Consider the following 15,706-nt stretch of genomic DNA (forward strand, 5'->3'; position numbering starts at 1 on the left):
CTCCATCGCCGCAAAAAACGTTCATTTCAAATTTACAATAGAATAACAGTCATCGCGCGAAAATGTCGTCTGGAGCGCTGTCTTGCAATCTCATACATATTTTGTAGTTCACCATTTGACACATGCAGTAACGCTGGCGCTGATGTCGCGAACACGACAGCAGATGGTGCTAGTGTTACTAACGTAAAGTACTGGAATCATCCAAACGATGATTTAATTGAAAATTTGTTCGACGTGTTATGTCTGTTAGTCTGTGGTTACATCTTGAACTTCAACTCCATATTTCAAAAAAATAATTCATTATGTTAGATTGAATGCCAACTTTAAATAGTCCAAAATGCATTTGAAAGTGGCTAGCCACTACGGGCCAACTAGTATTTAGATAAAACCCTTCACAACACATTTCAAAAAATTTTTTGATCAAGATACGTGTATAATTTTCCAATCGGTTGCTGCAAGAATGAGTATTTAAATAGAGAAAAATCTCGTCCCCTTTCCGTTAATAGATTTTTGTTCTATACTAAAGAAAGCTCGTAGCGCTACGACAATATCTATACAGTCATACCTCGATATAAGGCAGCTTTATATTTATTTTCGTTACGCTATATCGAAGCAAAAAAATTTTTTTTTTGAATTTATGCAAAAATGTTAATGGTTACTCAAATATGCGCGAAAATCTATTTTCCATAACCTATCAGTATTTTTAAACCTTTCAGTATTTTTAAACCTTTCTTATACCCATTTAGAAATATTTTCAGAAGCAACAATTTTTCAATTGATACTAGAGGTTACTCAAAGATGCGTGGAAACTTATTTCACATCACCTATAAATATTTTTAAACTATTCTTATGCCCATTTTGGACAATTTTCAACAAGCCAATAATTTTTTTAATTGATGCGAGACTGTCGATGGTTACTCAAAGATGCGCAAAACCCTATTTCCCATCTTCTATCAGTATTTTTAAACCTTCCTTATGGCCATTTAGAAAAAAAATTCAACAAGCAAAAAAATTTTTTTCTAACTGATGCAAGACTGTGAGTTGTTACTGGAGGATGAGTGAAAACCTATTTCCCATCACCTCTTAGTATTTTTAAACCTTTCTTATGCCCATTTGGGACATTTTTCGCATTCGTTTTATTGGTTTCAAAACTAACTACAAACATTTTTTAAAGCAATTTATACCCTAGTTGCTGTATCATTTATTTTCAAATGCAATACAACTTAAAAGTTACGTTATACCGAGGTAAAAGTTACGTTATATCGAGTTACGTTATATCGCGGTTGCCTTATATCGAGGTATGACTGTAATTACTAAAATATTGGGGCTTATTACGGGAGTCACCTCACGGTGAGAACGAAGTGAAAAAATTTCACGGTGAAAAAAGACGCGTGCAAATCAAATGGGAATCACTTTCACCGTGCCTATTACCATGGGCGCAACTACGGGGGGGCTAAGGGGGGCTACAGCCCCCCCTAGCAAGTTTTAAGCCCCCCCTAGAATTTCCCAGAAAATAATTGTAGTCAATATAAATACATCCCAAACTTCCTATCAGAGCATCAAAATCAACACAAATTGAGAAGTCATCATTCATTAGCTGAGAACAAGTACTGTGCCCAGGATCGATTCTCAAACCTAGCTCTCTTACTTACCTCACTAATAAGACGAGTGCCGTGGTGGCTCGTGCTGTATCAAGGAGTTGTTGCCATGCTGCTCGGTTTTGGGCTGTGTTTCGCCAGTTCCTCAGACGTCTCATCACCCGCAAGCCTCTTTCGATCTGGTCGAGCCATCGCGCACGCTGCGCCTCCTAGTCCACAGGGTCGCTGAAGATAAGTGATTTCACAGGATCATCGTCCGGCATCCTTACGACGCGACCGGGCCACCGCAACCTATTGACTTTCGCCAGCTGTGCAACGGGGTTCTCTCCAAGCAGCGCGTGCAGCTCATGGTTCATGCACCGTTGCCATTATCCGTCGTCTGTCTGTACTCTACAATAGATAGTCCGCAGCACCTTCTGTTCGAAAACTCCAAGAGCGTTGAGGCCAGAAGCGTTGATGTATCGATTCCGTAGAGAACTACCGGTCGTATCAGCTACATCGTCAACTTTTTACTTCGTCGCACTAGATTTGATCGAAGTGGTCATGCCAATACCCCCACCACAATTGGTGTGTACGTTTGCATGGCTGAGAAAAAAGAGCCGTCGATGAGAACATGGTCAATTTGGTTTGTTGTACGTTGGTCAGGTGATCTCCAGGTGGTTTCGTGGATGTCTTTTTGGTGAAAGCAGGTTCTTCGGACTGCCAATCTGCGGGAAGCTGCGAAGTTGACGCATCCCTGGCCGTTGTCGTTCGTGACGGTGTGCAGGCTGTGCGGGCTAATCACCGGCCTATATATATTTTCCTTACCGACCTGAGCGTTCATGTCCCCAATGAAGATCTTGATGTCTCTACGTGAGCAGCTATCGTAGAGTTTCCCCAGCTGTGCGTAGAACGTTCCTTTCTCTAAATCAAGACGTTCTTCGAGAGGGCAGTAGGCATTGAGGATGGTGTAGTTGTAGAACCGGCCTTTTATTCTCAACAAACACAACGTGTCGCTGAACGCCTGCCACTTGATCGCACGACTCTGCATCCTACCCAGCACTATAAAACCGGCACCCAGCTCATTGTTTGTGCCGCCCTGCGGCCACAAATTCGCCGTACCTTCTCTCCTTTTCGGTAAAGCACCTGGAGAGCAACGATGCCGAACTGGTGAAGTTCATCCAGCAGGATCCGGTCGGCATCCGAGGCGTTAAGCGATCTACTGTTACATGTACCGTGCTTCTAATCGTCGGCCTTATTTCGTCACTAGATCATTGCGGGTAATTCCGGTTCGTTTTCAGTTCTTGATTGTTCGTAGTATGTTTATTTTAGCATGCTGCTTTACTAGGGCTGCGATACCTAGTCTCGCGACGAGGCCGCCGTATTGGGTGTAGAGGCGAGACACCGCATTTCATAGTTCCCCGTCCACTTCGGATCAGTCGCTGTTCGAGCCGCCCCCATCCTGAAAAAACAGACGCTCAGACAAGCTGCTCTCCAAGGAGAACAACTACCGCTTCCCTGTCAGCATAAGCTCCCACCGGTTCCCCAATTTTCTCATGGTTGCTCGTATTCCAGTCGGTTCCACGTGGAGTTAAGAATATGGCATTATGCCTTGGACCACACTGGGATCTATTTTATGCCGACTAGCACGGGTGTACTGCTGGTACGCACTGCCCAGCCGTTTACCAAACCTAGTTCGCCTTAATATCGAATCAGTGTCAGCTGAAAGAGATGGTCAAGATATTCAATACATCTAGATATTCATATACATTCAATCGTTCTTCGGAGATTTATTCCCGATTGAAGTGATTTTGTCTTCTGTTACGACACTACTTTATGCGTTTTCAAATAGGCGCATTGTAACTCTTTTTCCTATTTTTTTTTAATGAAGTGTATGAAAACTAGCCCCCCTAGAAATTTTCCTTAGTTGCGCCCATGCCTATTACGGTTGTCACTCCACCGTGAAGTGACTCCCGTGATAAGCCCCATTGACATATTGCAATCCAAATTTGTGTGACAGTTTCCATGAAGGCTAGCGTAAATTGACAAAAGAATTAGGAACGGTCAAGCCAAGCCGTCCTTTGCTAAGTTTCTTAGTCAATTATTTATTAGCCTTAAGCTGCCACGCTGAAATCGGCCTGAATATTCAACGTAATAATATTGTTGAACCGTGCGCTGCCACTTTTTTACACGCCATGACCCACAACCGTCAAAATCCGGTTGTTCTTGCACTCTTCAAGCGGTGGCAGCGGTAGCAAACCCTCAGTAGTGCAGTTCTAAAGGATATTTATTTCACATCAATTATTGCCGTCGGTTCTTTATCCTTGGCCAGCGCCAGTGGCTCCAACGAGAGCGGAGGGTAAATATATGAGGTGTGATGGTTAAACGAGAAGAAAAACCATAAAAATAAGAGAAAACGAAGGTTACGCAAGTGGCTCGGATGCTGCTTTTTGTTTTGAATTGTTCACTCACAACAAGAGCTGTCACGAACGCTCTCGTTTGTAAACAGTTTAATTCTCCTAATCGACCACTAGTAATTAACCGACCCGTAAAAACAGTGTGGTGCTTCCTGCACACCGATAGTTTCAATAAAACTATCGTTAGCAGCACACCGTCTAATTAGATGGCGGCAAATAAAAATCACTATTTCATTTCATGTTAACTCGCACTCGTACGAGTTTCAGCTGCGATCCAACTTCATTTACGGTATTCTTACTTGATGATGATGACGTTTCCAACCATTCACCGTCGATCGGTGTTTTCTAACCTATCGAACATCAAACACACTCCGATCCGATCGGTAGGGTCGTTCTTCCCACTCGAGCCCGAGAACCAAGCGCGAGCCACGGCACAATTATCTAACTGTAATCTAGTAATTATCTAGTCAATTTTAAAAATTATATAACACAACCATGTTTTGCGGTTTGGAAAATATTGAACGTAAACACAGGCGGAGATTCGCACAGATAGGACCGCGAAATATCGCCTTTTTGCGCTCGGGAGCGGGTGCGAATATTAATTTGAGTACGCGTTAATTGCATTTTTACCGATCGCCGTTTGAACCGGCCACTCCCCCTCCCCCCCCCCCTCCCCCCCCCCCCCCGTGTGGCGGTTTTGGGTCAACACACAGCATTACTGTGTTGTTTCTGACTGACACCAGAGGGGTATACTTCCTAAAAAATTCTTGTTCTGCAACTGTTACCGGTCGTTCGACCCCTCGTAGGTTGGTCTTTAGCGCGTGTGTCCTTCTGGCGAAAAAGTTGATCTCGTATTTTACCAATAAGACGCCTGCAGGCATCGAACGTCACGATCGACCGACAGACCGACCGGTCGATTGAATGGCACGTACGTTGTAATGAGCTGTGTGAGCTGTGATTCCAGCAGCTGCAGGATCTGCTCGGTTGTTTTTCGTTGAAATCATTTTCAAACCTTTTAGTTTCACGGTACTGCAGGTGGAATATTTGGTCATTCTCGATCGATGGTCTCCAAATGAGATCCGAACAAACAAACTTCTTAACCTTCGATCACTATGTGGATGCTGTAAAAAGTGCCCATTTATCGAAGCGTCTAAATCGATGCTGCGCATGTTGTTTTTCGTTGAAGTTTATGATCAAGGTGTGCTTGCAATGCTTGCGCAGATGCGATCTCGAATGGTGCGCAGTACCACGGAACCCTGACCGAACCCGGTTCAAGGTAATCGACTCTCGGATGCTACGAGTACCTACTTAATCAGTCATCTAAGCGGACAAGATCACTAGAAGCATCGTGCCGTTGTTGTCACTCCTGGGTAACCGCCGACAAAGAAAGGACAAAACTAGTTCAGGTAGTCAACGAATTAATGCTATAGCCCCCCGTGACAATTTGTGCCATTTGTGTGCAGAGCTTGTAGCGTTTCTGTTATTCGTTTTCTCACGTTCGGGCTGTGTAATAAATACATCAAGCGGAGACCAGCAGCGATCCTGAGGCGGGCTTTGCATCACCCCACGATGGATGATCCCAAGATAAATGAACATGATGATTAATCTGTTGCGAAATTGTGGGAATTTATGGTTCTTTGACATCAAGGTTATAACATATGAACGTATAACTAAGTTATATTATTTTTGCAGCGGTAACTACGTCTTACTTGAACGTAATGTAGAATAATGATGATCTAAAAATGCAAATGCGGTCATGAATGCCTCTAGTATTCTTAAGTAGAAAAAGAAGCACCTCTCGTCTGTAGTGCAGGTGACCAAATCTGGCCAGAAATTTGTCGGACCTTTATAAGTTTTAGTAAACGGAAGGAGACGTTACTACAGGCAATTTTTCCTATACATTTCCGAATACATTGTTTCATTTGTGACGATAACCTTGGTTTTCTGCGATTTCAAGCTTGGGAGCTGTCCAAAACTCGCCATTCATCAGCATGCAGCCTTCGAACCTTATTAAAACCCTGTTGTACAACTTTCGAACGCGTTTTCTAGCCATCAGCTTTTGCTTCAACTTCCTGTTTGGTTTCTTGCAAGCATGGAAATACGATAATCTTCTCGCATACGGATTCTCCAGGTGATTCCTTGGTTAGAGTAGTCCGGGAGTGCTGTTTATTATATTTTTTAACTTTATAGTTTACCATTCACTTTCCGTGTTAATATATTTGTTCTCACTGTTGTCTTAATGAGGTCACCCTTCATGTACCATAAAAATAAACGCCCAATCTGTGCGTCGGATAGAATTATCAGCTGGCGCCGTTAAACAAACCAACTCGCGCGCCAGCTCTTGAGCACCAAAAACTGTCAGTCTAATTAATTATCCAAGAGTTGATCTGTGCGTTGAAATCTACCCACTATACCGAGTCGCTGAACGGTCTATACTTTACGATCCCCGGGGTCTGGAGAAGTGACTCGATGCAATCGCGTGGTGCATTGGGGTGCAACAATCTCAACGTAAAGCCGCTCTTTCCAAAGTTGAATAACTCGCGAGGAACCTTATCGCTATGCGGTGTGACAACCACGCGGCAACAACAGCGGTGGCAACGGCAGCTGTTCAAAAACGACATTTTTGTAGCTCATTTAATTAATTAGTTCCACAGAATATAGTCACAGCGCGCCGACAGGCGATCAGCCAATGATTGTGACTAGTTTTGGATTTTTTAACTAACGTATTCTTTCTTCTAGCGGTGGCTAGTTGCACCCTAAGGTCCGCCCCGATAAGGTCGCAGAAAATTCCGTTCCACGGAATCAACGTTTAGAATTCCGTTATGCCAGACGGTTTTGTTGCAACTTGTCAGAATTGGTTCGTGCAACGCGTCAAAAGTGCCGCCCTGGGGAGGGGAGTTTCGCGGCTACGCCCGATCCAGTGAGATTTATTTTTATTTTCTTCCCCAAAAAGGCAACCGCACGGTCGGATGACTGGTCTGACCTATAGCAAGCTGCTTGAAATATTTGCGAAACTGTCAATTCTTTACAACATCCATCCTTCGTACTCCACTTTAGGAGTGATCTAGTTGTCATGGTCAATCAGGTTAGACCTATTTCTTTTCCTCGCTAGCCTTCATGATTCTTTCCTATACAGGTGGCCCCAATTATGGCAACATAGTGGCCATCGGAGGCAACGAAGCAATTGCTGATCCAGAGTGACGGTTATTGCCCTTATATGCGCGTGTATGTAGCCCTCAATCAGTATGCTAAACAGCCTGCAGCAGGGAAGAGGTGCGAGTGAAAGCGATATTTTATGATATTACGGTGAGTGGTGACACGCTTTATCAATGAAACCGCTCGTCGTTGCCCGGGGGTGCGCTGCGCTAATGGGTGCACAGCCGAAGACCGTGAGAAGTTGGTAGCGAAGGTACCAGCCGGCTCAGACCACTTAAAAAAACTGATGTGTACCTATATATAGAATTCAGTTAAAAATCTTTTGTCAGCTGGAAAAGATGTTTGTGAAAAATTGGAGCACCCTATTATCGCATGGGAAAAAATAAGGTGAATTAGGTATTTACTCCTCGCTTCAATAACTTTTGCTCGGCGGGGGTGCAAATAAAATACCAGGAATGTTACGGAAATCCGCATGAAAATTGACATCCGCATCAGTATCAGAACTCACATAGCCGTAAGACATCCAGGCAAGATCACAATAGATCAACCTTTCTGGTACTTGAACAAGCAATATACTAGGCTACAATGGTTCTGTAGATGTGCAGCAGAGCTATTAGAAAAAGCTGAGGCCTAAAACCCAGTTTAATAAGCTAGATCTTTATAACAAACTGGAGCTTTAAGAAGTGAAAAAGGAATTAACTATGAAGATTTGTTAGAAATGAGACTAAACTCCAAAACTTGTAACAAAATAATAGAAATCAAATTGGAACTAAATTTGTCCCAGAATTCAAAAAGTAGAAGGGTGGTATTCAAGACACGACCGCATGACGTTGACTACCGTATTTTCTTATATTCCATCAAAACAAATAGTAGAGGGAATTGCAACTCCAGTATTTGTTGCAATTTTATCTAACAGTGCATTTCTGAATGCTGAATACTAGAAGAATGGATCTCTCTTATTTAATCGCTGTCATTTCATACATACCGCATGACGTAGGACTCTATATTTTTCATCTAACAGTGCTTTCTTATTTGCTGACATTAGAGCGCTTTGAACAATAATTAATAAATAAAACAGAAAATTCAATTAGCCGCTTCTGTACCAAAATTTCGAGGTGCCAGTTGCCGATTATAGTTTCCTGGTTAGTCCGTCCAGAATTCCAGCCATTTAAGTGTTTTGCAGTAGCCATTTACTACTGAAGCCACCAGCATAACGGGTGAAACCGGCACGAGATGACCGGTACTATTTTGTATTTCCTCCTTTCAGCTGCTATCACCTAGCGTCCGCATGTCACTGGTGCGGTTTTGGAATCAGAATGATGGGGCGCCGGCCGCTGTCGTAAAATTAACACCAACAAAAAGATGCATATTTGCAAGGTTTTTTCCGCTAGCAGCAGCATTTTGTAATAAAACAGAAAATTCAATTAGCCGCTTCTGTAACAAAATTTCGAGGCACCAAAAGGGGCCAGGTGCCGAATATATCCATGTTTTTGGTCAGTCCGTCCAGAATTCTTTCAAGATAGCGTCCGTATGTAGCCGGTACGGTTTAGTAATGAAACTGATGGGGTGAAATGTTCGAACGGTACGTTTTATACCAAGGCTTCGTCAGATAAATTAAAAGAGGGATGGGCTACATAAGTTATGGAATGGAAGAGACAAATGTTTCTTGAAAGCTGCGCCGGCCGCTGTCATAATATTAACACCAACACAAACATGCATTTTTGCAAGGTTTTTTCCGCTAGCAGCATCATTTGGTAAAACAGAAAATTCAATTAGCCGCTTCTGTACCAAAATTTCGAGGCACCAAAAGGTGCCAGTTGCCGATTATAGTTTCCTGGTTAGTCCGTCCAGAATTCCAGCCATTTAAGTGTTTTGCAGTAGCCATTTACTACTAAAGCCACCAGCATTACGGGTGAAACCGGCACGAGATGACCGGTACTATTTTGTATTTCCTCCTTTCAGCTGCTATCACCTAGCGTCCGCATGTCACTGGTGCGGTTTTGGAATCAGAATGATGGGGCGCCGGCCGCTGTCGTAAAATTAACACCAACAAAAAGATGCATATTTGCAAGGTTTTTTCCGCTAGCAGCAGCATTTTGTAATAAAACAGAAAATTCAATTAGCCGCTTCTGTAACAAAATTTCGAGGCACCAAAAGGGGCCAGGTGCCGAATATATCCATGTTTTTGGTCAGTCCGTCCAGAATTCTTTCAAGATAGCGTCCGTATGTAGCCGGTACGGTTTAGTAATGAAACTGATGGGGTGAAATGTTCGAACGGTACGTTTTATACCAAGGCTTCGTCAGATAAATTAAAAGAGGGATGGGCTACATAAGTTATGGAATGGAAGAGACAAATGTTTCTTGAAAGCTGCGCCGGCCGCTGTCATAATATTAACACCAACACAAACATGCATTTTTGCAAGGTTTTTTCCGCTAGCAGCATCATTTGGTAAAACAGAAAATTCAATTAGCCGCTTCTGTACCAAAATTTCGAGGCACCAAAAGGTGCCAGTTGCCGATTATAGTTTCCTGGTTAGTCCGTCCAGAATTCCAGCCATTTAAGTGTTTTGCAGTAGCCATTTACTACTAAAGCCACCAGCATTACGGGTGAAACCGGCACGAGATGACCGGTACTATTTTGTATTTCCTCCTTTCAGCTGCTATCACCTAGCGTCCGCATGTCACTGGTGCGGTTTTGGAATCAGAATGATGGGGCGCCGGCCGCTGTCGTAAAATTAACACCAACAAAAAGATGCATATTTGCAAGGTTTTTTCCGCTAGCAGCAGCATAAACATCGGAAACAGAAAGTGACAACAACAATAACAACAAAGTCAGATCGATTGTATCCGTTAGTGTCGACTGTGCTTGGGAAGAGAGGTAGTGATTGGCTGCGCGGTATGATTTAGACAATCGATATTAATTACCAATTTTTCAATAGTGTATCTCAAACAATAGTTTGTTTTTGTTACATAAATTTAACCGTAAAAGAATTTCTGATCGATTGATGCCAAAACCTCGAAAACCTGATTATAGATGACTGCAAAATAAGCGCTCAAAACCTGACCACTTTTCTCTGGTTTTCCCTGGTTGAATTACTAGATTTTTAAATTCAGGGGCCTAACTTCGATATAGACGTTAGTCAACGTCAAAAGGCTCAATGAGCTTGGTCAAAAATTGGAATTCAAAAACAAAAGAATTCTTCTCCTTTCGCCAACAGTGTTTCAGGCGGATATAAAAGGTGATTTTTACGACCGTTTTTTTTTTATCGCTTATATATCAGTCATTTGTTTTCAGGTTTTGGCATCAACCGATCAGAATTTCTTTCACGATTAAATTTAGCATGAGCATGAGCATTGACGACCGTACATATCGTAGTTGCACCTCCGTGATTGACCTGAGTTAGTGAAGTTGCACAGAGAACCACATACACTACACTACCCGTCATAAGTTTGGAAACGCATTTCTGAGTATTGCAACACCCAGTTTGAATATTGCAACACCCCTAAAAGTTTAGCATCACTTGATATGGGCAGATCAATGTAACTCTACACAGTAAAAAATTCTGAATATTACACGTCACGTAAAATATTTTCTCATTCAAATTTCAGTTGCTTTTGACGTAAACCATGATTTTGTTTGAAAATTATGTGCAATATCATTTAAATTTCTGTTGATTCTGACGTAAACCACGATTTTATTTGAAAATTATGTACAATATCATTTAAAGTTGCGTGGAATATTATGGAATTTTCCATCATAAGCGATGGAGGCAATTCTTTACATGCGATTCGACATAAAGTTTTCTTACTGTGTATCTCTTGATTCTGAAAACCTAGAGAGTTGTGGTCTTCAAGTTGCTCAGCAGGTCAAGGGCTTGTGATTGGAGGAGAGTTTAGTTCGGAATTCAGCCACAACACAGCGCTAGTGTGTAGGAAGTTTTGAACGCTATTTAGCTCAATAATCCCACCATCTGGAGAGTTGCGATTTCAGCAAAGTTACTCAAAAAGTCAAAGGCTTGTAATAAGCGGACAGTATAGTGCGGAATTCAGCCGCAACGCAGCGCTAGTGTGTATGTAGTTTTGAGCGTTTCGAACTTAGTTTAGCTCAATAATCACATAGTTTACACTGATAGTTCACACATGACGAAGTGAAACCAATTTGAATGTTAACAATTTGATCACCACACACAATACGTAAGCTTGTGTGTGTTTATTCTAGAGAAGTGCTTTCATTTGAGGAGGTTACAACATATAGCATGCGACTGTGTTGGTATGTTGACAGTTTGATTAGCAGCATACACAACCCTTTTTTCTAAGGGGAAAATTGACGATATAGCGACTAAATTGATTACCTCGGCTACAAAAGGTTGCAATAGACTTGCCTCTAATTCGATATTGAAGGATTTGATTACCACAGGGGGCATTTCGTATTACTTTCCGCTGCAAGCTGGAGACCGAACACGCAACGCCGTCGCCTTCCATGCAAGTCGAGTGGTTCTGACTTCAGTACATGGTGCGTTCGAGAAAGCGCATATAAGCCCCATCCAACGAGTAGACACCCGAAATGTACACACGAACACTTGCCCTGGTGGTTGCCGAAGTTGTCAAAGTCGTCGAAGTCGTATTTTAATTCGAACACTGGATGATTTTGATTTGTGTTGACACTGAATTGTAATGGAAATAGCCTCAATGGAATAGTTCGGAACACATATGCGGCGTTATACTGTGTTTTGACGTGCTTGACCACAACTGGTGACACTAGCCGACGACCGCAAATTTCTGGGTAGTAATATTCGCGCAATAAGTTAAAGTTTCAACATCCTGAACAAGTTTGCTGAACACCGAACACTTTCTAGGTTGTCAAGAACACGAGATATCCGCCTATTCCAGGCGATGCTAAACATTTCGGGAGGTGTTGCAATATTCAAACTGGGTGTTGCCATACTCGGTAAAGCGATTCCAAACTTATGACGGGTAGTGTAGATAGTTTTTGGGATGTTATAGAGTAAGATCGCGCCAAATGACCTATGGTCGAATATCGACCATTTTTGATTTGAATGAAACTTTGCACACGTATTTGGCTTAGCAAACTGAGCATTTTTCACAGATGGAGGGATTTTTTACACCCATGAGTTACATTCTAAAAGGGCGTATGCCTCTTGGCATAGGTTTTACTCGAAGCATTGTAGCCCAGAAACCGTTGGTTGTATAGATAAAATTGTCTGAGAATGAGTTGCAGGGAATTAAAAATGCACCATAAAAAAACATACACTATACAAAAAAATTTTTTTTGACCAAAAATAATTTAAAATGAACATTAAATTTCAATAAAAAAAAAAGAGTTGATTAATTTTTTTATTTAAGAAACTTGACGTTAATACGCAACTTTTAAAAAAAAGTCCAGGATGGAGAAATGAAAAATAATTTTTTTATGGTAGATTAATTTTTTTGTGAAAATTCTAATTTAAACATTTTTTTGAATATTTGTATTCTGGTGATTTTAAAAGATGCAGAGAGTCATTTGGTAGTAAACATTCTAAAGGCATTAGTTTTCGAGTTATTTTGAATTTAAGCTCGACAAGTTATTAATATTTCGTAAAATACACGTTTTGCTTAATTTGTTCGTGGTTCTCCAGCAAAAACCATTCGTTCATTGGAATGCTTGATCAAAAATATACAATTCATTTTTTGACAACAAAACGATTGAATAAATAACTCAAGCGCTAAACCTTAGCCTACCTACACGTTCCCCCTTGCCGAATGTCCTATAAAAAAATATGTTTGTCGTGCAACACTACCTACTTGTTTACTACTAATAACTGTTTGTAAAGTACGCAACCAATAACTACTGGGGTAACCTATAATATCTGTTTTCGTATATAAATACGATTGCACTTCTCCAGAAGTGTTTGTAACAGTTTGCATTTTGTGAAGATGAATAAAGTGAAAATGAAATACACCAAGCCCAAGTGCTGTAAACCCATTCCTGATCATCGATGCCCATCAAGCTTACGCAAATTGAACGAAAACGTTATTGCAAAATTAAAAATATTGAACAGTCAACCTCATTTTAATACGTCTTTATCAATTTGTGATTCGTGTAGTTATTGGAATAATAGTCAAGCCACAATTCATCCCTTCGTTGTTTACTATTCAGAATCTAGAACACTTAAGAATATCAGCTTCATCATAATATCGGAAGTACTCCATCATGATACTTTTGCGGTTCAGGTGTTCATTGCCAAATTAATGAGTTTTTTGAAAACAACAATACAGTTGAAAAAAGCGATATTAATGTCTGATGGAGCTGCCTCACAATATAAAAACAGAAAAAACTTTGCAAGTCTTTGCAAGTTCAAAACAAAATATAACGTCGATGCAGAGTGGCATTTTTTGCGACTTCTTATGGTAAAGGCCCATGCGATGCAATTGGTGGCATATTAAAACGAATGGCAAGAAATGCAAGTTTAGCTAAAGAATATGAACATCCCATTACAAGCGCAAAAGAATTGTATGATTGGTCTAATCAGCAAAGTAATAAAAATTCATCAAAAATGTCATTCAGTTGGGTATCATATGAAGAATATGAACAAGGAGTAACAGAATGGAGCTATATTTTAAAAAAATCTATAATAATAGCTGCCACACAAAAGTATTACTCTTTTGTTCCGATTTCAGAAAATAAGATACAAACGAAGCTGTTTCCAAAAGATGACGAGTCATTAACTTATGATGTATATAAAATATAAGGTGAAACTAGTTTTGTAAAGTATCTAGGGTAGGGAACATATTCTAAGCAGCTTTAGGAGCCGCCTGTGTATTCAGACGAAATACTCGAAATGCGTTGGGTGAAACTCAAACAGTAGTATATCAATCTGTTCGCTATCGTTTTCTCTGTCAGAAATTGTTTCCAGATTGCAAAACTAAGTTAGCAAACTTTAATAATCATCAATCAAAGTTACCAATCGAGGGACACTATTCCAATCACCCCGAACCTATTTTAAGCAGTTTCCATCTGTTTTGCAGGCGTTTTTTTGCAGCACCCGAAGTGGCTCCTGAATGACTGCAATAAAGGTCGATTTATTTCAATTACAATTGTTCACAGATTTCTTTGTGATTAACGGTATTTCTTATATTCGTAAGACAGCTAGACAATCAAAGTTTTCGTTTCCATCATTGAATTTGTCGATATTGATCAAAATGCAGGAGTTTGAGACCTGTTTTTTCGACTTCTTAAAATAGGCGCTACTGCTTAAGCCGTTCCCTACCCTATGTCATTAAAAAATATGTTCTCAAGATAATAAAACTCGAAAATAAATATTTGATTCTTATATATATTTATATCACTTAGAACATTTAACTCTTTTCTTGAGAACCGTTCGCCCAATCGTTTTGTTGTCAAAAATTAAATTGTATATTTTTGATCAAGCATTCCAATGAACGTATAGTTTTTGCTGGAGAACCATGGACAAATTAAGCAAAACGTGTATTTTCCTAAATAATTATAATTTTTCGAGCTTAAATCAGAAATAACTCGAAAACCGATGCCTTTGGAATGTTTACTACCAAGAGCTTTTTGATTCAAAATGACTCTCTGCATCTTTTAAAATCATCAGAATACAAATATTTTGAAAAATGTTTGAATTAGAATTTTCATAAAAAAGTTAATCTACCATATTTTTTTTTCATTTCTCCATCCTGGACTTTTTTTTTAAAGTTGCGTATTAACGTCGTTTCTTTAAAAAAAATTCAACTCTTTTTTTTTAATTGAAATTTAATGTTTATTTTAAATTATTTTTGGTCAAAAAAAATGTTTTTTGAAAAGTGGATATTTTTTTATGAAGCATTTTCGATTCGCTACAACTCTATGAGACCGAGTTCACCTCTGCATCTCTACGGATGTCACAGGAAGGGTATTTGTGTTAGTATGAGTATTTGTGTTAGTAATTTTGGGATAGGAAAGATCAGGATTCGCCGTGGTAGGCAATACGATCAGAAATTTTTGAATCCCGCGCAAATAATGAATCGTCAGATACAAAAGCTAAGCGCGAATCAACTGGCTGATTCGCAGACACCGATTTTATGTCCTGTGACAGTAAGCTACGCGATACGAATCTTCAGATCACCAGTCACAGCAAACCGAACTTAAACGATTATTCACTATACTAAAAACAAAACCTATCTTTCTTTTTTGTTATTTTAGAATCAAAAAGTTGATATATTTAATAATAAAAAACAATACTGTGGACATTTAATATAGATATCGCGACAACGTTGTTTAAAGCGGCTAACTGTCTCCATGACATTTGACATGTGACTTATATTCGAATGCGAGTTGTGAAAAGTAAATTATTTTCAAACGCGGGTATGGTCGCATCCATGATATCAATCGTTAACGCAAAAAATACCTAATAAAAGATAAAAAGATTATTTTGGAAAAAAAAGGAGACACACACACCTAAACCAAACCGTCCAAAATTAATTGTGTTGCGTCTATGAAGGTATAGCAAAAATTAAGCTTAACACACGCGGATACTAAAAATTAAGTATTTGATT

Source organism: Wyeomyia smithii, chromosome 1, assembly GCF_029784165.1.
Source record: "Wyeomyia smithii strain HCP4-BCI-WySm-NY-G18 chromosome 1, ASM2978416v1, whole genome shotgun sequence".
Taxonomy (NCBI): Eukaryota; Metazoa; Arthropoda; class Insecta; order Diptera; family Culicidae; genus Wyeomyia; species Wyeomyia smithii.